General features: G+C 42.3%; 1 protein-coding gene across 4 annotated transcripts in view; it reads right to left on the bottom strand.

Moving 5' to 3' along the window:
* PCDH11X (protocadherin 11 X-linked) overlaps positions 1-26,544 on the bottom strand; it is a 777,747-nt gene that overhangs the window by 683,876 nt on the left and 67,327 nt on the right. Inside the window, exons 1-2 of one of the 4 annotated variants that reach the window (XM_081847879.1) lie at positions 2,025-2,073; positions 938-1,030 (exon numbers count right to left, since the gene is read on the bottom strand). The exons of the other annotated variants lie outside the window; for them this stretch is intronic. The gene's annotated coding sequence lies outside the window, so the exon portion shown is untranslated. Of the gene's footprint in view, positions 1-937; positions 1,031-2,024; positions 2,074-26,544 lie in introns of those variants that run through there. 4 annotated transcript variants of the gene reach the window in all.

The raw sequence follows: 26,544 nt of genomic DNA, 5'->3' as shown, positions 1-26,544 counted from the left end.
CAGATGAGGAGAAAATTGTTGAAGGCCCTACACATAGCTACAAAGCAGGTTTATTGCAAATCGTACCTTGTGAAAAAGTGTCTGAACGTGTCTACCCAGAGAGATACACCAGACGTGATATTCAATGTGCCTTTGTATTTAACATGCAAGCTTCCAAAAAATAAAATAAAACAAAGAGCAGCCATTGGGGAGAAAGAATGGTCATTACTGGGAATGAAGTAAGTTGGGCAAGAGGGAAATTTAACCCTATCCAGCCTTGTTGGCAGCATATACAATTATCACCTTCCGTGACCGCTATTAAATGCATGGAGATTAAATGCAAAGATGCCCTTAAGTCTGCATGTAGTTCAGCTATCCTCCCTTGTAATTCCTCCTATGGTACAACACTCCTCTTGCCATGATTCACAAAGTACAGCCATAATTTGGTTGCCCCTTGAAACCCTGCAGTCTGCACCGGGCTGAAAATAAAGTGGGGATATCTATAACAATTAGGAATGTTTACCTATGCTTGGTAAGCACATCGGCATCACACATTTAAAGCAATATTATACTACTTTTAATGGTCCCACAGAATCTGGGGAACTGTATCTCTGTGTGGAGAAGAGAGGATTCTTCCTAACAATTCTCACCACCCTTAACAAAGTTCTTAGGAGACCCCTCTTCTCCACACAGAGCTGCGTTTCCTAGAGTTCCTTGGGAAGAGGGACTGGTTGTTAAATCACTCCTGGAATTCAGAACAAAACATGCAAAAAGACTTTTTGAAGGTATTATTATTATTATTATTATTATTATTATTATTATTATTATTGGCAGCAAAGCATCTGGCATTTATGTGTCAGGTGGTAGGAAGAAATGATGTTTCCTCTATCTTTTGCCACTAACAGAGTTTGAAGTTCTAGTGTAATCTGTTGAATTTCAGCTTGCAGATCTGCAATACCTTCCAGCTCTGGGTTGTGAACTCTGCAGGGAGTTGGTTCTAAGCAAGGAGCTGGTCCTACATGTTGATCCAAAGGTTCCTGGGACACATCTCCTGCCAAGACGAAGTGAGCAAGCTGTGAATCCTGTTGCTGATTATCCAGAGGATTTGAGGCCATAGCAATGATTGCTTTCGTTGACCACCTCCAGAAGCTGCCTTTTTTTTTTTAAAAAAAGGGGGGGGGGAGATAACTTGCCTTAACAGAAATAAGAAAAATACCATTAAAAAAACTGCAAACCTGTGTAGTCCATTTGTTAAAGTAACCATGGGAGACGAAATCTCTTCTGAAATGGATTTTCATTGTCTCCCAAACTGCCTTATACTCATGCAATTTCCTGTACTTCACACATTTTTTATTCTTTCTTCCCTCCTCAAGCTAAGAACAAGAGTCTGAATTATTAGAAAACATGGCCTCAAAATTGCAAATCCAGTTTCTAATGCTTGTTGGCAAACCATAGTGGCAGGGCCACTTCCCTTCCACATGGAGTCCTACATCATTTACCCCACAAATTCCTTCAAGCCTTGTAATTCCTGGAGCTTTGAAATATTTGAAATATTTTCTCGCCAAGATAATGACTACACTATGGATGTGGCACAGAATAATTTCAAAAAATGGAAACAGGAACAGAACCTAAGAGGAGGAACCTCATGCATGCAAGGCGGGACTTTACAGAGATTATGTACTCTAAATGAAAGTTCAGAATTCAATTGTGGCCCCATATAATTACTGTTGTTGTTATGGTCATTGTTATTTATGTAGCACTTAATGCCAAAATAGGCTTCTAAGTAGTTTACCAATATAAAAACCAATGGCACAAGCTGTGATACACACACACACACACACACACACACGCATACATACACACACATGGGATGCGGGTGGTGCTGTGAGTTAAACCACAGAGCCTAGGACTTGCTGATCAGTCTCCAGCTGTTAAAAAAACAAAACCTGGGAAATATAATCCCTTGCCAATACATAGATGCAAAATAAGAATGTAAAGATACTAAACAACATGCGTATCTGTAACAAAAACCCAAATGTCTATACCCTTCCATTATATGGGGGTTTGCTCTATCCCATTCATAATTTTGCTCCTTCTGTTGTGAACTGTTTTCCCTTCTAAAACATCTTTGAGGTTCAGCAACCAGAGCACTGCACACTATTCCTAGTGTGGTTGCGCCATATACAGTGGTGCCTCGCAAGACGAAATTAATTCGTTCCGCAAGTTTTTTCTTCTTGCGAGTTTTTCGTCTTGCGAAGCATGGTTTCCCATAGGAATGCATTGAAAATCAATTAATGCGTTCCTATGGAGACCGCTTGCCAGGCTGGCGGTGCGGAGAAGGGCTTTTCTCCCCACCGCAAGCCTTCAGGACAGGTACGGGAACAGAGGGGAAGGCACGCAGCGCTTCTCCTGTGTTCCCGGGGCTTGCGGTGGGAGGAGGGTTTTTCCTCCCCACCGCCAACATTCAGAACAGCCTTCCGAATGTTGGCGGTGGGAAGGAAAACCCTCCTCCCACCGCAAGTCTTCAGGACAGCCTTCCGAAGGCTGGCGGCGGGAGGAGGTCTCTCCGCCCCACCGCCAGCCTTCGGAGCAGCCTTCCGAAGGCTGGCAGTGGGGCGGAGAGACGTCCTCCCGCCGCCAGCCTTCGGAGCAGCCTTCCGAAGGCTGGCGGTGGGGTGGAGAGACCTCCTCCCGCCGCCAGCCTTCGGAGCAGCCTTCCGAAGCCTGGCGGCGGGAGGAGGTCTCTCCGCCCCACCGCCAGCCTTCGGACAGGTACGGGAACAGAGGGGAAGGCGCGCAGCGCTTCTCCTCTGTTCCCGGGGCTTGCGGTGGGAGGAGGGTTTTTCCTCCCCACCGCCAACATTCAGAACAGCATTCTGAATGTTGGCGGTGGGAAGGAAAACCCTCCTCCCACCGCAAGTCTTCAGGACAGCCATCCGAAGGCTGGCGCGGGGAGAAGGTCTCTCCGCCCCACCGCCAGCCTTCGGAGGAGGTCCGAGGACAGTGGGGAAGACGCGCTGCGCTTCCCCGCTGTTCCGGAGATTTCCCTATGGGTTTTCGCCTTGCGAAGGAAGCCCATAGGGAAATTCGTCTTGCGAAGCGCCTCAAAAAATGGAAAACCCTTTCGTCTAGCGGGTTTTTCGTCTTGCGAGGCGTTCGTCTTGCGGGGCACCACTGTAACTGTATCTCGGTGGTTGAACATCTGACTTACAGACAGAAGGTCCCAAACTCAATCCCTAACACGTTTCAGCAGGACTGGGAATGTTGCTGCTGACAGTCTGTGCAGACAGTACTGACGTAGCTGCTCCAATGGTCTGATGGAATACAAGACAGCTTCCTATGCTGCTAAGATTCCAGTGGTCCAGTCAGGCCAAGGAAGAGAGGTGGTGTTCCAGCAGGGCTGAGAAGGCCTTAAGGAATAGAGTACACCCAGACATGAGGATTAGTGCATTAGTTTTATTGGTTATAACTGTGGCTTTAGATTGATATACCACCACATCATGCTAAATTTCATTCATGCCAATGGGTGTGGTGTGGCACAACAAAGGACATCATTGGACCTGTCACCATCCTTTATGCACACAAGTGCTTCTGTTCCCCCATGCAGGAGCTATACCACTCCAAATTTCATCATACGTCACGGACCCTGAAAACAGCTGTAAATTTACAGCACAAAACTGGAACTATTTCCCCAGGTTCACAGGGTTGCAAACTGTCCCCCCCACCCCTCAAAGCAATTAACAAGGAAACATCCACTAAGTTCCAACAGATTTCCAGAAAGGGCTCTTACATTTGGGGGGGGGTGTCACATAAAACAGAAATGATCAGCTAAGGGAATGTTAGGAAAATGGAATAAAGTGCTCTTTGAATGTTAAAAGAAAACCTGTAAGTTCACCATTTAGAGCACAAGAGAGCGAAGAAGAAGAAGAAGAAGAAGAAGAAGAAGAAGAAGAAGAAGAGACTTGTACTTTCATCAAAGGACAATTCAAACATCAAGCCCAAAGGAAAAGGGAGTCATTTCCTCCAAACATTTTCCTTGCAGTTCTTAGTGTTGAAGATATTTGTGATTTCTTTAAACAGAGAAAGTGGGGTTGTGGGGGTGGGTGGGAGTTGCTATAAAGCAATAGTAGTCAATATGTTGAAGTATTTACACTTATCATGTTTAACTCTTTCGTTGTATTGCTTCATGTTTTAAATAGGATGTTTGCTGTTATGCCCTTCTTTATTTTTTGCAATTCAATTCTTGTCTCGTGCAAGGGGCTTGTGAGGGCGGACCACTTTGTTTAGGGCAACATTCCCTCATAGGCAACCTCCCAGGGGAACAGAAGAAGGACAAGCTCCAGCGCTTCTTATAATAAGCTGTTCATTTAGCTCAGCTGTTTGTATCTCTCAGCTTTCCATGGGTCAGATGTCAGGCAGGGAAGGGGCAAGAGGCAAAAAGTGGGTGGGGTCAGCATGATACTGTAGTACCTCAGTTTGAGAACAGCCCTGTTTATGAACGATTCGGTTTACGAACTCCACAAAACAGGAAGTAGTGTCCCAGTTTGCAAACTTTACCTCAGTCTAAGAATGGAATCTGAATGGTGGAAGGGCACCGGCGGCGGGAAGCCTCATTAGGGAAAGCACACGTCAGTTTAAGAATGGTTTCGGTTTCAGAACGGACTTCCGGAATGGATAAGTTCATAAACCAAGGTACCACTGTACGTGCTTCTCTACCTTTGCATGGTAGTTTGCACTGAACAACACCAGGGTCAGGTTGCTACACCCACCCACAACTCCCTAATCCAGGCAAGCAAGAAGCACAGTTTAAGGAAACATTAAGGTCAGGCAAAAGCACACAAGGAGAGAAGATAGTGGCACCTTTGGGGGGAATAGTCCAGGGAAAGAGAGCACAGGCAAGGATGGTGTCCAGGGCCATAGGAAGAGAGGCCTGGATGCCTGCATTTGGCTCCCATGAGAAAGAAAGAAAGAAAGAAAGAAAGAAAGAAAGAAAGAAAGAAAGAAAGAAAGAAAGAAAGAAAGGAAGGAAGGAAGGAAGGAAGGAAGGAAGGAAGGAAGGAAGGAAGGACACGGGTGGTGCTGTGGGTTAAACCAGAGCCTAGGACTTGCCGATCAGAAGGTCGGCGGTTCGAATCCCGATGACGGGGTGAGCTCCCATTGCTCAATCCCTGCTCCTGCCAACCTAGCAGTTCGAAAGCACGTCAAAGTGCAATTAGATAAATCGGTACTGCTCCAGCGGGAAGGTAAACGGCGTTTCCGTGTGCTGCTCTGATTTTGCCAGAAGTGGCTTAGTCATGTTGGCCACATGACCCGGAAGCTGTACGCCGGCTCCCTCGGCCAGTAAAGGGAGATGAGTGCCGCAACCCCAGAGTTGGACACGACTGGACCTAATGGTCAGGGGTCCCTTTACCTTTTTGAAAGAAAGAAAGAAAGAAAGAAAGAAAGAAAGAAAGAAAGAAAGAAAGAAAGAAAGAAAGAAAGAAAGAAAGCTAGAGAAAAGAGACTCTGAGCTGAGTGTGATGGACAGTGTGTGGTGTCCTGTAAGAGTAAATAGGCCAGGAATTACCTGGGAGGCTGAGGCTGAGACAGGAGAAGTAGAAGCTGTAAAGAGACAGTCTACTTAGGTCTCATTCCAGTCAGAAGGGAAGAGATTCTTCTAGAAAGAGAAGACTCCCAAACCAGTGAACCCTTGGGTGTATTACTTGGAGTACCCCAGGAGTAGGGCTGTCTAAGGGGTGCGTAACTGACAGGAAGTACCACCTTGTTAAGAACCAAAGTATTAAGTTAAGAGCCAAAGTATTAAACGGCAACAGTTGTGCAACAACTGAGAAAGTATTGAAGTGAAATAACATAATAAACTGAAGTATCCTATGTTTTACCCTATGTCTGTATATAATAAAATAGCTACAGGAATGTACTCACAGGCTTAAGCAACATATAGGCAACTTCCTGATATAATTCTAAACTGGCCTTTAATGTTCTGTTCCTGTAGCTGTACAGAGTGGGGACACTTATGCTATAACTGCTTTCTAAGCAAGGCAGTTGAGTCAAGATTTTTTAAAAAAATAAAATAAAATGCAAGATTTTTAGGAGGTTTGTGGACGTGGCAAAATGGCCACTGGGAAAACAAATCCAATGTGTAATGATTTGCTTTGTTCCCAGGGGGAGGGTTCCTGAAATGTGGCCAAACTCAACAGCAGGTCATTAAGGTCATTAAAAAGCTTCTGCCCTGGATTATTAGAATCATCTTAGAATATTAAAGCTTGATTCAAAGACTTGCAGCAACAGCAAGTTAGTGCTTAGCAGAGACCTACCAGTTTTCATTTCAGTGTGCCAAGCTGTATTGATGCTGGTGCAGCTGATTAGGAGCTGGGTTGAGGGTTATATTCTGGCATTCATGGGTTCACTGGTTACACGAACAACTTGCAATTTCTATAGCTAAACACACAAAGGGAACGAAAATAATCCAGTCTTTCTAATACCCCTCCCAATTCCAAATGCCTGTAGGGAGCCACTGTGATCGTGCTTTCTTGCTTTCATTGTGTAAAGAATGACAAGAGCACTCAGCAAATAATAAACGACAACTTAAATACAACGGTAAAGTCAACAAAATTAATGCCTTTAGATTATTTTGTTTACGAAAATAATAATAATAAAGCTTTCACATCACTGTTATGGAATCTGAGTACTAATTGTTCAATTCCACAGCCTGGGGATAATGAATGGCACTCACTTTCTCTCTCTCTCTCTCCCTTGTTCAAAGTATTCTGCCAATGCCCTTGGTTACATTTAATTTGACATTAAATCAAATGAGCATAAAAATAACACTGGAGAATAAATAGTGCGTATTCTGCATTGCTAGTCTAGCAGGCTATTATAATATATATTTTACCCCTCTGAAATGTTTCCCTCATTATTTTGTTACCATGTCAGCTAGGCGACTAAATAATATTTGCTGATGCTACAGGGGCATGTGAACATGGTGGCATTCGGTCAAGTAAGGAATGTAATAAACAGATGTATATATGTGTGTGCATGAGTACACACATGCACATAACATTTCTAGACCACCTGTCACCCAGGGATCACAAAAATGTCAAAACTAGATAGATAGATGATAAATAGATAAACAATAGATATAGAAAGATAGATGATAGACAGATAACATTAAAAACCTCCAAGTGACAAATTAAACTGCAGCACAGAAGCACAGTACATGCATTTCAAAAAAGGCATGACATCCACTCAACCAAAGGTCATGATAGGGCTGTTCACACATTACATTCAATGAGTGTACAACCTGTCTGCGCGTATACTTAAATGGTACAGTGAATGTACACAGACTGTGTACACCAGGCATAGTCAAACTCAGCCCTCCAGATGTTTTGAGATTACAATTCCCATCATCCCTAACCACTGGTCCTGGGATGTTGTAGTCCCAAAACATCTGGAGGGCAAGTTTGACTATGCCTGGCGTACACAGTAGTTGGCCTGCACAAATTAACAAATGTGACACTTTCATGCGTAGAGACAGCTTGCACCCATCTTAATGAAACCTGATGTTTCATTAAAAGCTGAGGGAGGTCTGGTTGCATAGCATACCTCACTGGCACACTAGTTTTCTATATGAGGGATTTCATTTAAATGGAGGAGCATTCAACCATGTCCTGCAACCTCACAGACACAGTATACCCCCTCTGTGATTACTAGGCCCAAGTCACTGCTCACTTTATAAAACTAATAATGGAAACAGAAACCTGAAATAGCTAGCAACTTGTAATACAATAGGTAGCTGTGTACAACAGGTAGCTATGCACTGGAGTAAATGAAATGGTGCAGAGGCAAATCTGGAGCTCTGGAGCTTATAAGTATGTTTAGAATTCATTAAATTCCATTTCCAAAGAGTTCAGGATAGTAACTATCCTACTGTATTTACTTACTTACTTACTTACTTACTTACTTACTTACTTACTTACTATTACATTTATATCCTGCATGCCTTTCCTCAAAGGAGCACAAGATAGCATACATGGTTCTCTTCCTCTCCATTTTTATCCTCACAACAACTCTGTGAGGAAGGATAGGCTGAGAGACTGTGACAAGCCCAAGGTCACCCAGTGAGTTTCATGGGTGTACAGTGGTACCTCAGTCTACGAACAACCCTGTTAACGAACACTTTGGACAACAAACTCCACAAAACTGGAAGTAGGTGTTCCAGCTAGCGAACTTTGCCCCAGAAGACGAACAGAAGCCAAACACTGGCAGCAGAAGGCCTCATTAGAGAAAGCACACACCACGGTTTAAGAATGCTTTGGTTTAAGAATGGACCTCCGGAATGGATTAAGTTCGTAAACTGAGGTACCGAGGTACCATAGTGATTTGAACCTGGGTCTCCCAGGTCCTAGTCAAGCACTTTAACCACTACACCACACTGTATCCACACATCCATCTTGTGAGATGAATCACTCACTCTCCAGTCTAACCTAAGATCACCCACTGAGATTCAAATCTGAGTGGGCATTCTATACTAGCTTGAACACATTATCCATTTTATCACAGGACCCCTATGTAAAGGTTACTTCATCCTGGTGTGATCTCATACAAATGGCAGATGAGAAAGGGCAACAGGAGCAAAGCAATCCCATGGGTAAGATTGATCACAGGGACCTTTCTTTCTTTCGCAGCTGGCCTTCCACCCTTCCACCCTTGCTTGGAAAAACCAGTGGAAAGGTCACTTCTGAGAACGAACGAATGAAGAAGCCTCATAACTGGGCTCAGTGCATGGTTCCCTCCCTGCAACTCCACACTGAACTTGTCACTCAGTCCAACATTATGAGCCAGACAAATGAGACAAAGTACCAAAAATTAAGACAGAACAAACACTGAGAGAATAAACCAACTGCATGGGTCTTTCCTGATTAGTCAAGAATTCTGGACCCATATTTGCACCACCGCTCAAATGAGAAGATCTTAGTTAACACCATCATCCCCTCATGTTATATTTGATTAGCTGTGTAATCTCTTTTTCTCCCTGTCAAGTGCCACACTGTTTACTCAGGGCCATAGGATCAGTGGTAGAGCATCTGCTCTGCATGCAGAAGGCCCAAGGTTCAATCCCCAGCATCTCCAAATAAGGCTTGAGATGTCCCCTGTCTGGAGAGCCATTGCCAGTCTGTGAAGATGATACAGAGCTGGATTGACTAGTGGGCTGCCTCTGTCTGAGGCTTTTTCTTTTGTTTCTATGGCTGCATGCCATCTGTTGGCATGGATTAAGCCCTTTGTACAGACACCTGTTCCATTGTTCTTTCTCTTTCTGATATCACCTCTTCTTTCTCTCCCTTTTCCTTCTCGTCCAGTGAGTGAGCTGCCGAAGAAGGGACAGAACTGTTCAAACCTCTGGCAAGAGTGAACATTTGCAAACCAATTTTGAAAATTGGGGAAGGAACCACATAACATTAGGGTGAGGGATCCAATTGGCCTCAGGTTGCCCATACTTATCTTGGAACAACCACAGTTCTAAGATTTCCAGAGCAATTTGGAACTCTGACTGGAGTGCAGTGGAAAGTAGATCTTTTCACTTTTCTTGTTGTCATGCAAGGAGAGATGGGGGAATACATGGCTCATAGTTTGACTGCAATTTACTGCCAAATTTGATACGTTCTTAATGTTGATGGACTCCCAACTGCTATCAGCCTCAGCCAATATCTTAAGGGCTACCCCTGGTTCTGATTTTTGTTTGAATAAGGGTCAACAGACACGTTAAGGATCTCTTGTGCCACTGCATAGGGACATTGGGAATGTGGTTACTACCCAGATCCAATTCATAACAATGGAGCTAAATTATTCCAGTGGCTGGTGGTTGATCAATCTATTCCTACAAGGAACTAAAACAGAAGGTCCTGATGGAATAAAAACTATTTTCCCATCTTTAAGCAATTGTAATAGTCAACAGTTGAACATTATGGCTTGGATTTATTACTTTTAATCGCTCTGTCTGTAGCGAGTGGGATAGACTCTCCAGTACATTACTTGGTAGTGTTACTTCTAATCCACCAGCAAAAGAAAATTACCTTTCTGAAAGGAACATCTCAGCCTACTTCCCAACTCATAGAGGCTGCAAGATGTGCCTTTGTGTATCAAAAGGATAAAGACTACACAAGGCATAATTGCTCAGTTTTCAAAGAGCTGTAAGATATTTCCCATGGAAAAAAGCTTCCAGACAATAGAATAAAAAACCTAGCCCTAGCAATTTCAACACATTACAGCTCCCTTTGTTAGCTTTTCAAACCATGCAAAAAAACTTCTATCCCTCAAGAGGCTACCCACACCCATTAGAAATAATCCCATTCTTGTATCTCCCACGGGCCATTCTGCATTGAGAGACATTTAAAACCTAACTGTTCTTAACTTCTTACCAACCTGTTGCTCTCACTCTGGAATAGCACCCTCCCCTTCTGTTCCCCCAAATAGCAGAACACTACTTTTAAGAGAACTGATAGAGGGAAGACTCCCAAAATGAGACCATAGCTGCTAGTTACAATTATGACTGGTGAATTGTAACCACCCATATGAAGGATGCAATAAAATACCAATGGTGAAAAACTGAATATCTGTTGTTGGTGCTGCTGCTGTTGTTTATAGATTTCTTAGTAATTTGTTAACTAAAAGGTCTCCAGTCAACTTACATTTAAAATCACAAAGACATTATTGCACACTTGCAAACAACAATGACAGGGGCAGTACGTTTGCAATTGAGCCAGCTGCACAGAATCAAGGAAATCTCAGGCATCCTAGCAGCATCTGACACCTGCACAATAGCTACATGCTTCCCTCATGATGCCCAAGTTCATCCTAACAAGGTTTCCGATACACACACAGACACATACATACATATATGCACATGGTTCAAAGGACAATAAGCCAGGACGATACAGCATTTAAGGTCTTGTAGACCTATAATCAGGGACACGGGTGGCGCTGTGGGTTAAATCACAGAGCCTAGGACTTGCTGATCAGAAGGTTGGCAGTTCGAATCCCCGCAACGGGGTGAGCTCCCGTTGTTCGGTCCCTGCTCCTGCCAACCTAGCAGTTCGAAAGCACGTCAAAGTGCAAGTAGATAAATAGGTACCACTCCGGCGGGAAGGTAAACGGCGTTTCCGTGAGCTGCTCTGGTTCACCAGAAACGGCTTAGTCATGCTGGCCACATGACCCGGAAGCTGTACGCCGGCTCCCTCAGCCAAAAAAGCAAGATGAGCGCCGCAACCCCAGAGTCGGCCACGACTGGACCTAATGGTCTGGGGTCCCTTTACCTTTACCTTTAGACCTATAATCATTCAAAACTCTGACCTTTCCCAAATAGTATTCAAGTAAAAACACACATTATTTGCAGAATTTGCCACAACTTTCTGTATGGTAGCAGGAAACAAATTCAGCACACACTGCATTATCTGTCATTTATTCATTCTAGTTGTTGGGTTTTTGTTTTTTCAAATAAACTTCGCTTAATTCTTTTCTTAATTCTTTTAAGAAATACAAATAGAATGCTATTAAAGAGTATGGGAACTTATCCCAACATCCTTAAAGTAAATCTACACACTACGAAGTACTGCTGTGTCCTATCGATCTATGGAAGGGGAAATAGGTTCAGATATTTCAGCTGAATGGAGCAGCTAACCTTATACTTTACAGTATTAAAAATGTCACCTTATTTTGAGGATAAAAAGTGATAAAAGCATATTCAGCTCTTCCAAAGCTCATCATCATCATTAATATTTTTTTTTGCGGGGGGGGGGGGGAGGTGGAGAAGTTCCAACTGACAACCACAATGCAGAGGGTTCAGAAATTTCCAATGCAACAGTGAGCTGGACCTGATGCAACCAGAGCTACAACTTGCACTTCCCATGCAAAAGTATATGGGTTGATATTGATGTTAAAAATAATAGGAAAGACCCACAACTGTAGCCTTTCTAAGTTCCCCTAGGCTGACTATAACTCTGAGAGACCTTTGTCAGCTTGAACACACTGGAGATTGGTTTAATTTATTAGCTAATCTTTGTGCAGAGTGTTTTGCTTTAACATTGCAAGACACTGTAAGAGTCCATAGTTATCCAAGTTGAAGTTGAAAGAGATTATTATTATTTATTAATACATACAAATCCTGTTTGTAGTCCATCTACCCAAAATGCATAGGCATTTTGGATCTTTGGCTCAGTTGTGGTCCTGGGGACATCACAATAACATATACGCCAGTGTTATAAGTGAACCAAAAATTTTAGAGTAAGTACAAGGACTTGCTTGGATGTCAAATTCCACAGTACCATGCACACCCAAGTCTGTACAAAGTAGTTATGAATATTTCCCCTCCAATTTAGAATATAAAACCATTGGCATATTGATAATTTAGCATGGATTATTAGAACAGATACATTAAGAATGAACAGATTACAGAAGTAGGAACAAATATGTTTAAGTGTATTATGCATTATGCATCCATGGAGTTATGGATATGGGATTAATTCTTCCTAGTATGTGTACTGTATGCATTATCAATTAAACATGTGGTACACTGCCCTTTTAAAAGAAACAGCTGTGACCCAGGAGGCTTGCTGACTCAGAGGTGCAGCCTGGTTGGAAAACTAGTTTGTTTTTAAGTCTGTGCGGACTCCCAGGACTCTTCAAGAATCTGAGACCCTTGAATCTGAGCAAGTCACAGAATTGTTTATTACCACTGGCTTTCTACTAGACCCAGAGAACAGAAGATGTCACCATGTATTCTAACAGAATAATTCATAATGCCAGTGATTGCCAATGTGGCACCCAAGGGTGCCCATACACCCAAAGAGGCTTTCTCTGGAGCCCACAGGGTCAAATCCACTGAAATTAAGCTTGAAAAAAGTGTTCTATTATAGCCAACAGAATGACCTTTTGGGCATGATGAGCATAAGTTTTGGGCATGACCTTTTGGGCATGACCTTTTGGGCATGATAAGCATAAGTTTCTACTGTTTGCAAATATGCCCACAGGCCCCAAATGCATTCAGTTCTCCCTTCTGCCACACACACACACACACAAACACACACACTACCAAAGATAACAGACATTTATTTACTTTCAATCTCCTGGAGAAATACACTTTTGCTTAGCAAACTAGGAACCTTTACTTTAAAAATCTTTTAAATAAACAAGGCCTTGCGCTTTGGAAGATTCTATACCCTTATAGATTTTCCCCCCTGCATGTTTGCTTGTCCCACCCTGTTCCAATGGGAATCTAACAAGTGTGCAAAGGATTAGCCTGTGTCTCCAAGGAAGTGAACTTGCTTCCTATCATACTTGTATGTGTACAGAGTGAGACACAAAGACAAAGCTTCCTCTTAACTAAGCAGGACCTAATTCTGCAAACTGCAGCACAACAGTCCTGTGGGTTGCGGGGAGAAAAGAAAAGAAAAGAAAAGAAAAGAAAAGAAAAGAAAAGAAAAGAAAAGAAAAGAAAAGAAAGAAGCATCAAGGCAACAATTGCACAAAAACCATTTGGGACTCGGTTGAAGAAAAAGAGCTATGTGTCCTGTGTACTTGGAGGTCTCCTTCCTTCCTATTCTTAAGGGCTGCAGGCTCTTATAGATTATACAGAGGCTTGGTTGAGTTGTAAAGCAATACACTTCAGTTATCCAAGAAACCAGTCAGAATGCATGCTTGCCCAAGAAATATATGAATTTCAAAACAACTGCAACAACAAGAAAAACTGCAACAACAAGAAAAACAACAACACACTATCACCTTCATTCACAGCCAGCCAGCCAGTCCTGGATCAGGTACCTACAAACAGTGAGAAAACTTTTTATTTCACATGCATTGGGCTACAATACAGTATTTGAAGTTAACATCTCATCATGCAAAGCCAAATACAGTAGTAAGTCAAGGACTGTATTAGCTGCACAGAAACATAAATAAATCTGGTCAGCATGTATGCACACCCAGTATGTGAAAACGTTCCTCCAAAAGCACAACCCAAAGTTACTGCAGTTAACCTTCTTAGGTAAAAATTAGGCCTAATAGTCCTATATAATACAGCATTATAAACAACACATTCATTCTCTCTCCCTCTCTCAATAAGAGATATGTAAGCTGAGAGGTTAATGTGCATTAACAGCTGGCCATTGTGCATATCTACCGACCTTCATGGAGAATGTGGGGAGGGGGTTCCACAAAGAGGGAAGTATGCATAAACTACAAAGGACATGGAGGAATATGAATATATGATCAAATATTGTACATTTTTCAACCATTATGTACATTCTCTGGCCAGTATGCATTCTTTTCAAGAAACATGCACCCCGCCCCCAATTTCTTGGTCAGAATTTTTCTGTCTTCTCAGAGACAGAAAAAAGTGCAGTACATGATACAAAAAGAGCACCCAAAATCTTCTTGCAGTGTCATAAGAGGGCACTAGGTGGAACATATAGGTCATACATCTGGGACATGATTAGGTAAGATTCCCTAGTACACATAGAATCATAGAATCATAGAATCATAGAATCATAGAGGGATGTGTTTCTAAATGCACATATATTGTGCATTTAGAAACACATCCCTCTATTGTACTCCTTTTCTTTAAAAATGCAACTAACTAGTGAAAATACACAACAACCCTCTTACCATGTAAACAGAATTTGCTCTCAAGGCAGTTCTGAGCAAGTCACTAACACTCTCAGGCCTACCTTGAAGGGTTGGTGTGAAGCAAAAATGCCACTTTTTAAGCTTTGTTCAGAAAAGGTGAGAAAACGATTAAACGAATGCAATATGTTTTGCCCCCCCCCCCCAAACTTCATAATCCAATATGCCCAAGAATAAGAAAAGTTATTTGATATATGCATCATAAAACAAAGAGAAGCTTCTTATGAAACAACTCACTAAGCTTCTAAAACAGGACACTCCCAGTGGGCCTAACTACTTCAGTGACAGGTATTTTTAAAACTGCAGGTGTTCATTATTATTTTTTAAAGCGAGAGGAGCAATTACAAAGACTTCAGGGAGACTGCAACAGAATGAGATAATTACTGAAAGTACATGAGTTTGCACACTACCTTTGGGAAGGAACTGTTCAAACTGACATGGGCACCAGCATATGTGCACACTGCTTGTTGTTAGTTTGTTTTTTAAGGTTGAGTTAGCCTATTTTATATCAGATCAACAGGCCTATTTAACGTGAAGGAATTCTTCCCACTAGATATAAAAGGATAGGGTTTTTTTTTAATCCCACTGGATATAGTAAAAGGACAAGACACTCTAAAAATTCCTCAAAAAGTCATGAACTTTAACCTCTCAATTCTTATTCTTTTTTTCATTTTTCTCTGTCACTGAAAACTATCTTTGCGCGCGCGCGCACACACACACACACACACACACACACCTCAATACAAGAGTCAGAGGCAATCCATCTCTGAATGCCAGGACATTGCACTCAGCCCCTGCTTATGGGCTTCCCATAGACATCTGGCTTGGCCACTGTGAGAACAGAATGCTAAATTAGATGTGACTTTGGCCTGGTGCAGTGGGTCTCTTCTTAAGCTCTAATTCACTCTGATGCTGGTCCCGATTTCTGCTTCTATGGGGTCAGGCAAATGTAATAGGAGACGAATAAGAAAGAATTCAAGCTTTCTATCCTGTGTTTTGTTATACATCCTACATCTCTTGCTATACTCAATAAAGAGACAGGTAATTGGGGGGGGGGGATGACACAGTGTTTGCCCACAAGACTAGAAAGGGTGCTTTGTCACCATTATGGCTCATTATATAAAATTGTCGCCCCTTTGTAAGATATAGATGAGATGTCCCAAATTAACATTATTTCCTCCTCCAGTGATGCCTAGGAAAATAATAAAGATTAAAGACAGGGTAGTAGCCAGATCCTTTTTCTTCATCTCCCCCGGCCCGCCACTGCCAACCCTCTTTTTTTCAAATGCAGCACATTCTCTGGCGAATTCAATATTGTATAACATTTGCAAAACCATGGACATGGAAGAGATTTACTACTGCACTGTTCTATTACAAGAATCAAGAAGGTTCAGCTTTTGCTTAACCCTACCATTTGGAGATGTGCAAAAGACCCACTAAACATGATACACATAGCTCTAAAATGCATGCCATGGAGTTCAAGCTTATGTACAGCAAGATTTTATATGGGTGAGTGGCATTCAAGTATGCAGTCCCAAGTGGTACCTTTTAGGACCAAGTCCATCTACAGAAAGCTCAGAGGTTTCTATTTCCCACCCACCCACCTCTACCGCCTTCTCCACCCAGGCATGCAAGAGGCATCATCATGGGTCAAAGACACATTCCAGCCAGGCAATAGCACTTCAAAGTGCAGAGCAGGGGCAGTGAGGAACATGTGTGCTGGGAATAACAACAACAACAACAATTTATTACTTATACCCTGCCCATCTGGCCAGGCCTCCCCAGCCACTCTGGGCAGCTTCCAACAGGATATTAAAAACACAATAAAACATCAAACATTAAAAACTTCCCTAAAAAGGGCTGCCTTCAGATGTTTTCTAAAAGTCAGGTACTTGTTTATTTCCTTGACATCTGATTGGAGGGTGTTCCACAGGGCGGACACCACTAACAAGAAGGTCCTCTGCCTGGTTCCCTGCAACCTCACTTCTCACAGGGAGAGAACCACCAGAAGGCCCCCAGAGATGGACATCAATGTCTGGGCAGAACAATGGGAGTGGAGACACTCATTCAGGTATACTGATAGTCCTGAGGGCCACACAAAGCTTTCTGGGGCGGCCACACTCCACCTCCATATCCAAGATTCCCCACCCCTGCTTTAGTGTAACACCTGTTCATCCAAATATGCATGGATTACTTTCTCAACCAGTGTGGATGGAGAAAAGTATTCACTTTGAAAATATTCACTTATTTATTCTCTTCATATTCAGGTGGCAAACATTTTGCACGTTTCCAAGTAATGCATGACCGTCGGTGCACAGGCCCTTTTGGAAGAGGGCAGAACATGGAGCAGAAGAGGGTGGAATGGGGTGTGGCCTGGGTGTGGGTGTGTTGTGCACTCTCCACCAACTTGTGCAATCTCCAGGAACGCAACCCACATGCAAATCAGGGGTTGCCTGTATTTCAGTGTTAAGCCATGAAAGTGAAAAGAAATATGCCCTATGATTCTAACAGTAATATAGGCTCTGTGCTCTTGGTGGATAATCTGTTCCAGCCTCCTGTCCCAAAGCACATACAGCATATCCAACAGATGCTTTGTCATTTTTTCCACCAAAACAACTTCCAGAAAGAAAGATTCCATACAGTGTCTCTCAGCTACACATAACGTAAGGAAAAGTAAATGCAGCACAATGTAGACATCAAAGTATTCCCACTTTAGGGGTATGCTATCCAACAACAGGAAAACTCCGAAACAATACACAAAGAGCTTATAATGAATGCAGAAACAGATTGGTTCAAAGTTCAATGTAAATTGGCATAACCATGCATTTTAGGTTGCAGGTGGCTCTTTATGTGTTAGAGTTATAGCCCTCCAATGAAAAAGCCTTAATGTTGTGGTTCTGTACCCAGTTACCTGGGAGTAAGCACCACTGAATTCAACATGGTGAACTTCTGAGTAGAAATATGTAAGAGTAGGCTGTAAGTCACCATCTACTTAAATTAATTTTAAAAGTACAATCTGTGGTACCAAGTATCAAGTTATGGTTAATATGAGTTGCAGTCCCAACAACATATGGAGAACTCTACAACAGCTACCACTGCCTTAAGGGATTATATAGATATGTATGTCAATATGCAGACCAAGGCTTTGTTTCATGCCAGAGAACTTGTTTCTTGTTTTAGTTAAGATTCCTACTCCTTAACATCAAGGGGGGAGGGGAGAAGTTACAACTATTATGACCATTAGTATTATGAATTTAAATACTAGAGTTAATTTTCTGTTTTTGCAGGCTTGTTAACATTTTAATTCCATTTTTATTCATTACTGATGCTTCAACGAGATACAAATGTGCTTTGTAATATCCAATTACAGCATTTTTTAAAAAAAAAATTAAGTGAAGATTTTTAATTGCAGGGTTTATTTTAACACTACAAATGCAAATGCAGACAAAAATAAATAAACAAAAGGTGGAGTTAAAATAGGGACAGGTAACTGGTTGGCCAAAGAGATCTGGTTGGCCACTGTGATGACAGGATGCTTGGCTACATGGACGACTCGTCTAATCAACAAGGCTCTTGTTATGTTCTTAAGGGGCAGTGGGAGATGGGTGAAGATGGGTAGCCAACATGGCAGCCTCCAGAGTTTCTGGACCTCAACCGCCCAGACAACATGTTCAATGTTCAGGATGATGAGGATTGCAGTTCTGCAACATCTGGAAGCACTACATTATCTACCCCTGGGGTAAGACATTCTGACCATATAAACTAAAAGGACCAATATGACTAGAATATGGCATTAAAAAACAAACAAACACCTAACCATTTTCCAATTATTTGTTGTTTAAACATATCTAAAAACTTGTCTATCCATTAGAGAATTACTTGAAGAAGAAGAGCCATTTGTGGCCTGAGGAGCACTGGGCCTTTTTAAATTAATTTGTCCACTTATTTTGAGCTTTTGAAAAGGTCCCCATAAAAAATTCATTAGCATTTTAGTGTGAATTTCTGTTAAAACACGTTTTTTACAAGGCAATTTCCGTAATAGAATGCATTTTTATATGTCATTTTTACTGCGCCTTTCCATCCTAATGTATACATTTTTGTACACATTGCTTAGCTGTAGAAGAGCACTGCAAAATTCATAGAAGTGTGAATTTTAAAGGATGACTCTGTTCCCCTTTGTGTTTGTTTCAGGAAGATATGAATTAGGTAGGCTCACTGAATCAAATTGTTTCCCATACCTGTGCACTGGGCCCTGACACGCTGAGGATGAGATAGCAGTGGTCAGCTGGTGCAATGATATTCTTCACATTCAAAGGACTACATTAAACACCACATTAAACAGCCATGTACTCCCCCAAGGAATTTTGGGAGCTGTGTCTTGTTAAGGGTGCTAAGAGTTTTTAGCCAACCCCTATTCCCCTCAAAGAGCTACACCATTCAGAGTAGTTCCACTTCCCATGGAACTCTGGGAACTATAGTTTGGGGCTGAGGGAAATAGGAGTCTCCTCACAACTCTCAACACCCTAAACAAACCACACTTTCCAGAAACCTTTAGGGGAAGACATGACAGTTGAAAATGGTGTCATTGTGTTTTAAATGTATGGGGTGAATGTGATCAGTGATTCAAATTCACACATACACTTAATTTCTGGTTAGAGGCCTGGCAACCAGAATTAAAAACCCTCAGCAGTTTTTCCTCCTTTTCATTCCAAGTAAAGGGTCTGACCCCTTTTAAATACTCTGTACAGACCAAGATTATTGTTTAAGAGGAGCTGAAACAGCAGGAATTGTTTTCTCTTTTTCAAGGCACTGAAATCTCCAAAAAAAAAAAAAAAACCCACAAGAAAATCACCCACCCCCAAAGACCATCCTTCTCCATTCATATCCACCAACTCTGACCTGCTGCTTACTATGAACTGGAAATGACCTCACCCTTTAACCAACTCATCCCATCCACCAGTCATGTAGTTTTCCTCAACAATTGTGGCTGTAATGATCTGCATTTAATTAGCACACACAATGGCTGGTTTATTGATTTTGCTGAAATATGTCTAGTTATAGAACTATGCTAATTAAATAATTGATCACTGGACATATTTGCTGAGTTACTGAAATCTTGTAACAGATGCGACCCTTAAATGTTTAACATGTTCCTTCCAGCACAAGCAGCTATTTGCTGATCTCACCTCACCCACCATCACAGAGCGCAACTCAAGAACCATGTTTTGCACTTTCAGTTAGAGAAGACATTACAATGCTTCTTTGTTGTAGAGCACTTCCACATCCTGACTATGGCATAAATGCACAACCATTTTGCAGATCTAGTGACGAGCTTTAGAAATCATCCATTCAGCCACACTGCATAAATATGCATGCGGGACATTTTCAAGCATGCAAAATACTTCATTCCTTGATATTCCAGTCTTTCTCCAACTTAGTGCCCTCCAGAAGTTGTTGAACTCCAAATCCCATCAGAACTAGCTAGGGTGGTCATTGGTCTGGAATGTTGGAAGCTGTGATCCAAAAGATATGGATGACAGCAGTCTGGGAAAGTTTGGAAACAACTTTCTGCTGGGAAAGGCAGAAAAGATCAAAACAACCTTGTAAGGTTTGTCAACACTAGCATTCCCATAAATGGGATCATCTTAATAGATGGTCCTGGTTGCAGACAGGCTCTCAACCTGGTTCCCCCCACCCTGGCGTGGGTGGAGCTATCATGCTGGGGGTGGCACCTGGTGTGGGTGGAGCTTCATGCCAGGGTGGCACCACAATCACCCAGGGCTATTGCCCAATCATGCCAAAGGGTGTTAGTGGGGAAAAGTATAAAAGTGGCAGTGCAATGTGTGATTGGCTCCTGCTTCGTGCGGCCGAACATCCGTCCACCCTCCCTTTAATTTAGATCTTTTGGCCTTGCTTTGGACTTTGGTTGGTTGCCCGGCTTGAGCTGGGGGCCGGGTAAGAGTTTTTTTCCATTTGGCAAATTGGCACAGGCCACTTGGTTTTTGCCTACCTCTTAGCAATGGTCACAACTTTATAAGGTTTGGCCGTTAGGCATTGGCTTATGGTGAATGGGGGAGGGGAGGTCGGCCACCGTCTGCCCCTCCAGTTCCAAGGGTATTCCGTTAAAGGAAGCCAGGGCCTGGTTCCTGTCCAAAGTCCGCTTGAAGGGTGAGTGCCATGCCAGGCCTCCGGGAACACCAGGGGAGATGCAGGCAGGTTGCCCCGAAGCAATTTCCCTTTGGGCGGTTTACCCTTACAGACTTCCTGCAAAGGGGACAGGGTTCAGATATAGTCTTGCCAATGCCTAAGCCAATACCGCTCTCATTCCTTTAATCAATAAAGGTGTAGCCAAATTTTTGTCCAAAAGCCTTAAACAAGATATCCGTGTCTGTGTGAATTTATTTACCCTAATGGGGGGTCGGCTTGAGGGTCTTGCCACGCAACACAGATGAAGAGTGGCAGCAGACAAAATGGTGGCTTATCAGTTAGTTCATGAGGAGGCAACATCTAAATTATTCCTGGCTCACAATTTGTGCTCTAAGCCACTATACAGAACTCCATCTCCCAAGGAAGCTTGTCTAATCCATTTCTTTGGAACAAAGGTAGAGACATTCATCCTCTACCAGGCCCTCTCAGTACAGACCAGGATCAGGAATACTAAGCTATCCACAAGCTTACACTGCAGTCTAATGGAGGCAAGGACACCACTGAGTATTTCTGGGACAGCAAAGTGAGAAACATCAGCATGAACATGAAAAAAAGCCATTCAAATAGTTAACTATGTTAATGACCAAAATAAAGACTTTGCTATACCAACCATTCTTATCTTCTCTGAGGAGAGGTTTGATGTTTGAACATTGGATGTGTAACTTTATGTCTAAAGTCAAGAAATAGTACACGCACCATTAGATGTGCTGCTGGATAAGTGTATAATAGTTCTTGTATTTGTTTAAGAACCAATAAAGGATTTGTTTTGTTCTGTTTTAAATAGCCTTGTTGCAGTTGTCAGCCTCAACAACACAAGACTGAATGTACGCTCCAAGGTGCAAGTCCTTGGATAGGGAGGTTTCAGAACTGTGATGGCCTTGTACAATTGCTTAAAAAGCAGGAAGTGTGAGATTTACTTGCATTATACGACTTCCTCGTTGAGCAATGGGATGAAATGCATAATTGGAAATACTGCTGTGAGCCCTTAAAGCCATTATTCTGAAAAGCCTTGCTCATGCCCTAGAGGGACCTAAGCTTGTTGAACCATATGCAGATCTTTGCACACAGATGGAATATTTGATGCACAAGGATAAGGAGCAGGTATAAATCTTTCTAGATTAATGTGGTGGTACGTATTAGTTTCATTTCTCTAATCTAGAGCTAGAGAGATGATGGAGGAGATATAGAAAGCAGACAACCCAGCAACCTAATGATAGCTGCTTCTCTGTCAGGTAAATAATAATAAAAAAGTTTTGTCCAATTTTCACAGTATCATCATATTACCATCAAATGAACATGTCTGGGATGCTTTCTGCATTATTAAAAAAAGTCAGATATGCTAATCAATGACACTTTCTATGAACTGACTCTTACTATAAGTAGCAGTCAGCTTTGCCTTAAACTTTGCTTATGCTAAAGAAAAATATCAAACAATCTGATCAGTCACCTTCCTCCATCAGCCTTTAGGTAAAGTACACATCTGGCTATGTTGCATTCATCTGTTACACTGTATGATGCAAAAACATGAGGATCATGAAATGGAAAGCAAATCCTAATTCCTATAACAAAATCACAAGCCCACAAACAAAACAGCATGATTTTTAGAGAGAGAAAGAGCAGAGTACAATATGTTCACCATCAAAACACAGATTCTTTTTTCATTTGATTGTCTTAGCTTTTTGGATACTGCTCTGAGATGGTGTGGTGGTGCTTGTTGTTTTACAAATCAAGCGGTGCATAAATATTATGATATAAATAAAACAGGAAAGGCATTTAACCAGTTATTTGTGCCTTTACCATTTTAAACAATGCCAATATGGCATGGGAATTTCCCTTATACAGAATCAGACTTTTGGTCCATCTAGTTCTGCATTATCCATGCTCACTGGCAGCTCCCCATGGTTTTTGAAAAGGGATCCTTCCAAGCCCTATCCACAAATGCCAGTGAACACTCCTATATTCTGAGGAAGTCACAGCAAATCGGAAAAACATAATAAAAGCCCTGCTAGATCAGACCAAAGGCCCATCCATTTCACCATCCTGTTCTCACAGTAGCCAGTCAGATGCCTCTGGAAAGCCTGCAAGCAGGAGTGCCAGCTTGGGTGCCTGGGACTGTGGGTGCCATGCGTCGTGCATGGCCCTGTCACTGAAATTTGTGGGTGCCTAGCCCCTTCATGGGGAATTGTGTGGGTGCTCAGGGCCCCAGGGAGTTTGCACCTATGCCTGCAAGTAACACCAGTGTGCTTTATATCAGTGTGCATAACACCAGTGAGCACTCCCCAGCACCTTGTGATACTGAGCAACTGATTGTCAGAGGTATACTGCCTCCAGTGGTAGAGGTACAATATAGCCTTATCCTCCATAAGGATAAGGAGGAGTGAATCCCATAGTTTAACTTTAATCCCATAGTTTAAGTTTCTTCTGCCCTGAATATTTCAATATTCTGGATCATTTTGCTGTTCCGAAGTTCTATTGTTACAAGACTACCCACTTTCTCCACATCTTGTATTCTTTTACACAGTTCTACTATTGGTACTCATAGAGTAGACCCACTGAAATTAATAGACCTAAGTTAGCTATGTTGATTAATTCCAATGGGCCTACTCTAGGTAGAGCCAACACTGGATACAACCCAATGCCTCCTCTTCCTAGCCTTTTCTCCAAATGAGTAAGACCCAGAGGGGAGTTGCTCTATTCCCTTCAGCATTCCAACATCTGGATAACACAATGCCTACGCTTGCTTTCCAAGTTGTTTTGCTACACTCACAAAACACAGAGGATGCCATCAAGTCTGCACCAGAAACATTTTCTTCCCTATATCGAAACATGCAATAAATCCCTTTGTAAACCAAGAATTGTAGTTAAAACAGAAAGAAACCAGTTAGATGTTAAACAACCTGTAGCTCTTAAAAAAAGAAGAAGAGTAAAATGTAATGTGTGCACTTCACAAAATACACGTTGCTATGTTTCACTTAGCAACACAATATAAATAGGCAACAGTGGAGATAACATAGTATTAGAGAGAAGAAACTCCCCCTTCCTCCTGTAGTGGAAATATGGAACAATTGTAGTAAAGCATATTTACAAAGACTGGCAGCAGCCAAGAGCTGTTCCAAGACACCAAATCCTCTCCCAGTGAACTACAGGTGGCATTCCATTGTGAACACTGTAACATCCCTGGTATGTACACTTGGTTCCTTCAAAAAGCTGTTACCCCTTCTCCTTGACCTGGCACTCCAAGGGGTCACTAGATAAGGCAGGCTAAAGTGTGTTTATGCACCCCCACCTTGCCATTGGGCTAAAACCTACCTTAAATTATCCTGGCAAATTAGTAGACAACACCACTTACAGAATAAACAAAGAAGCAGAAAGAGAGATCTGACTGGGGTTTCAAGTTCCTTTACTACATCTCAGCAGGGTTGGGTCACCTCAGCCATAGTGTCTGAATGTAATCCTCCAAGCCTTGCTATCTGGTCCTCAGGACTTTGCCCAGGCAACATTTTTCACCTGCACACACCTCTCTCTTCAATAGTATTTGCCTAGCTGAATGTGTCCTTGAACTGCGATTACGTTTCTTGCTTGGATGAAAAAAATGTTTTGGCAGTGTACAGGTGTGTAGAAATCTTTGGATTTTGTGGGCCTGGAATGCAGATTACCATGTGGAGACAAAAAAAATTCCTTCCAGTAGCACCTTAAAGACCAACTAAGTCAGTTCTTGGTATGAGCTTTCGTGTGCATGCACACTTCTTCAGATACACTGAAACAGAAGTTTCCAGACCCTTCTATATAGTGAGAAGGTGGGGAGGGGTATTACTCAGGAGGGTGGTAGGAATGGGTGATTGGCAGATAGCTGTGATGAGCCTGTTGACGACTCTTAACGACTGCAATAGGTCTTACAGGAGGAAGCAAGGGGTGAAAAGGTGAAAAATGGCTTTGTCATGTATAATGAGATAAGAATCCAAGGTCTTTGTTCAGACCAGGTTTCTCCATGGTTTTAAGTTTGGTGATAAGTTGTAATTCAGCAGCTTCCATGTGGAGAGACACTCTGCTCACTTTCACCTCTCGCTTTGCTCATGCATTGCCACTTTATGCACCCATCACCCTCAAGCTGAAAAAAGGTGCCCTACATCTGTCCTAGAATGTACAGCAGAACAACTCAAGGCAAAGCGTGTTCTCCCTAAAATGAGAGCACGGGTTGCGGTGTGGGCCGCCAGGCCAGCCCTCTGTTGCCAGGCAGGTTAATAGTTAATGCCTGGCACAACGATTGGCTGACCGGGTTGCTGGGGCAAATTGTATGTAGCAAATTGGGTGGGTGGGACCATAGGCTTTAAATATTGGGGCACTCTGCTTTTGCTTTCTCTTTCGCAGAGTGCATCGGATCACCCACCCGCCCGCCCTGTGTTCTGGTTGACCTTGCTTTGCCTGTCATGGGGTCCTCTGCCTTGGGGCAGGGGCCTAGTAGGAATTTTGCCATTTGGCTGATTGGCTGGTGCCACTTGGTTTTTGTCTACTACTTAGCAATTCGTCACAACTTGTAAGGTTGCGGTTAGGCATTGGTTACAAAAAATGGTGGTGGAGGGGTCAGGATAGGCTGTGCCTGCCCCTCCAATGGTGCTGGAAGGGAATTCCATTAAAGACTAAAGAAAATATAAAATTTTTTGGAAGAAGTGCTAGATCATATTTGAATGTGTGGACATGAGATTGTAAATAAGTTGATAATTTGTTTGGAAAAAACTTTTAACGATGTAAATGGGAGCGGGAGACGCGAGGGAGTCCAAAGAAGTGATGAAATTATGTCTGTGATAGAAGTAAGATTGTTTATTATTTGTGCATTTATATTTAAAAACTTTAATAAATATTTATTTAAAAAAAAAAAGGAATTCCATTAAAGGAATCATAGAATCATAGAACTGTAGAGTTGGAAGGGACCCTGAGGATCATCTAGTCCAACCCCCTGCAATGCAGGAATATGCAGCTGGTCCATACAGGGATTGAACCTGCAACCTTGGCGTTATCAACACCATGGTCTAACCAACTGAGCTAACTGAGGGAATCCTGGGGCTTGCCACGATTTCGTTCAATCCCTGAAATGGGACCAGGGCCGGCAAGCCTTGGGGAGCTGGTTGGGTGAGCGGTGAGGGACTGACGCTCAGCTCAACTGATCCCCAACATTGTTTTCCCTTCACTGGCTTCCGATGGAGTTCGGAAAGTCAGTTCTGTCCCAGGCGGGGGGACAGATAGTCATAACCAATGTCTAAGCAACCACTCACAGATTTTGTATTTTAATAAAGTTGTGGCCAAAATAGTTCCAAAAACCTTAAACTAAAATTACGTGTGATTTGTGAATTATTTTGAGGGGTGGCTTGGGGACCTACACACGCAATAGCATAGGGTGAAATGACGATTCAGAATCTACCCATATCAGAAGATATTTAGTTACTTAAACATCCTCTCTTTTGAGGGGTGGGCAGCTGCCATAACGAAGAGAACTTAACACAGTGGAGATAGATAGATGACAGATAGATAGATGATAGATAGATAGATGATAGATAGATAGATGATAGATAGATAGATAGATAGATAGATAGATAGATAGATAGATGATAGATAGATAGATAGATAGATAGATGATAGATAGATGATAGATAGATAGATAGATGATAGATAGATGATAGATGATAGATAGAT

This window comes from Podarcis erhardii (genome assembly GCF_964252035.2).
Source record: "Podarcis erhardii genome assembly, chromosome: Z".
NCBI classification, from domain to species: Eukaryota; Metazoa; Chordata; class Lepidosauria; order Squamata; family Lacertidae; genus Podarcis; species Podarcis erhardii.
The sequence above is the reverse complement of the archived record's forward strand: the minus strand, read 5'-3'. Positions and strand labels throughout refer to the sequence as shown.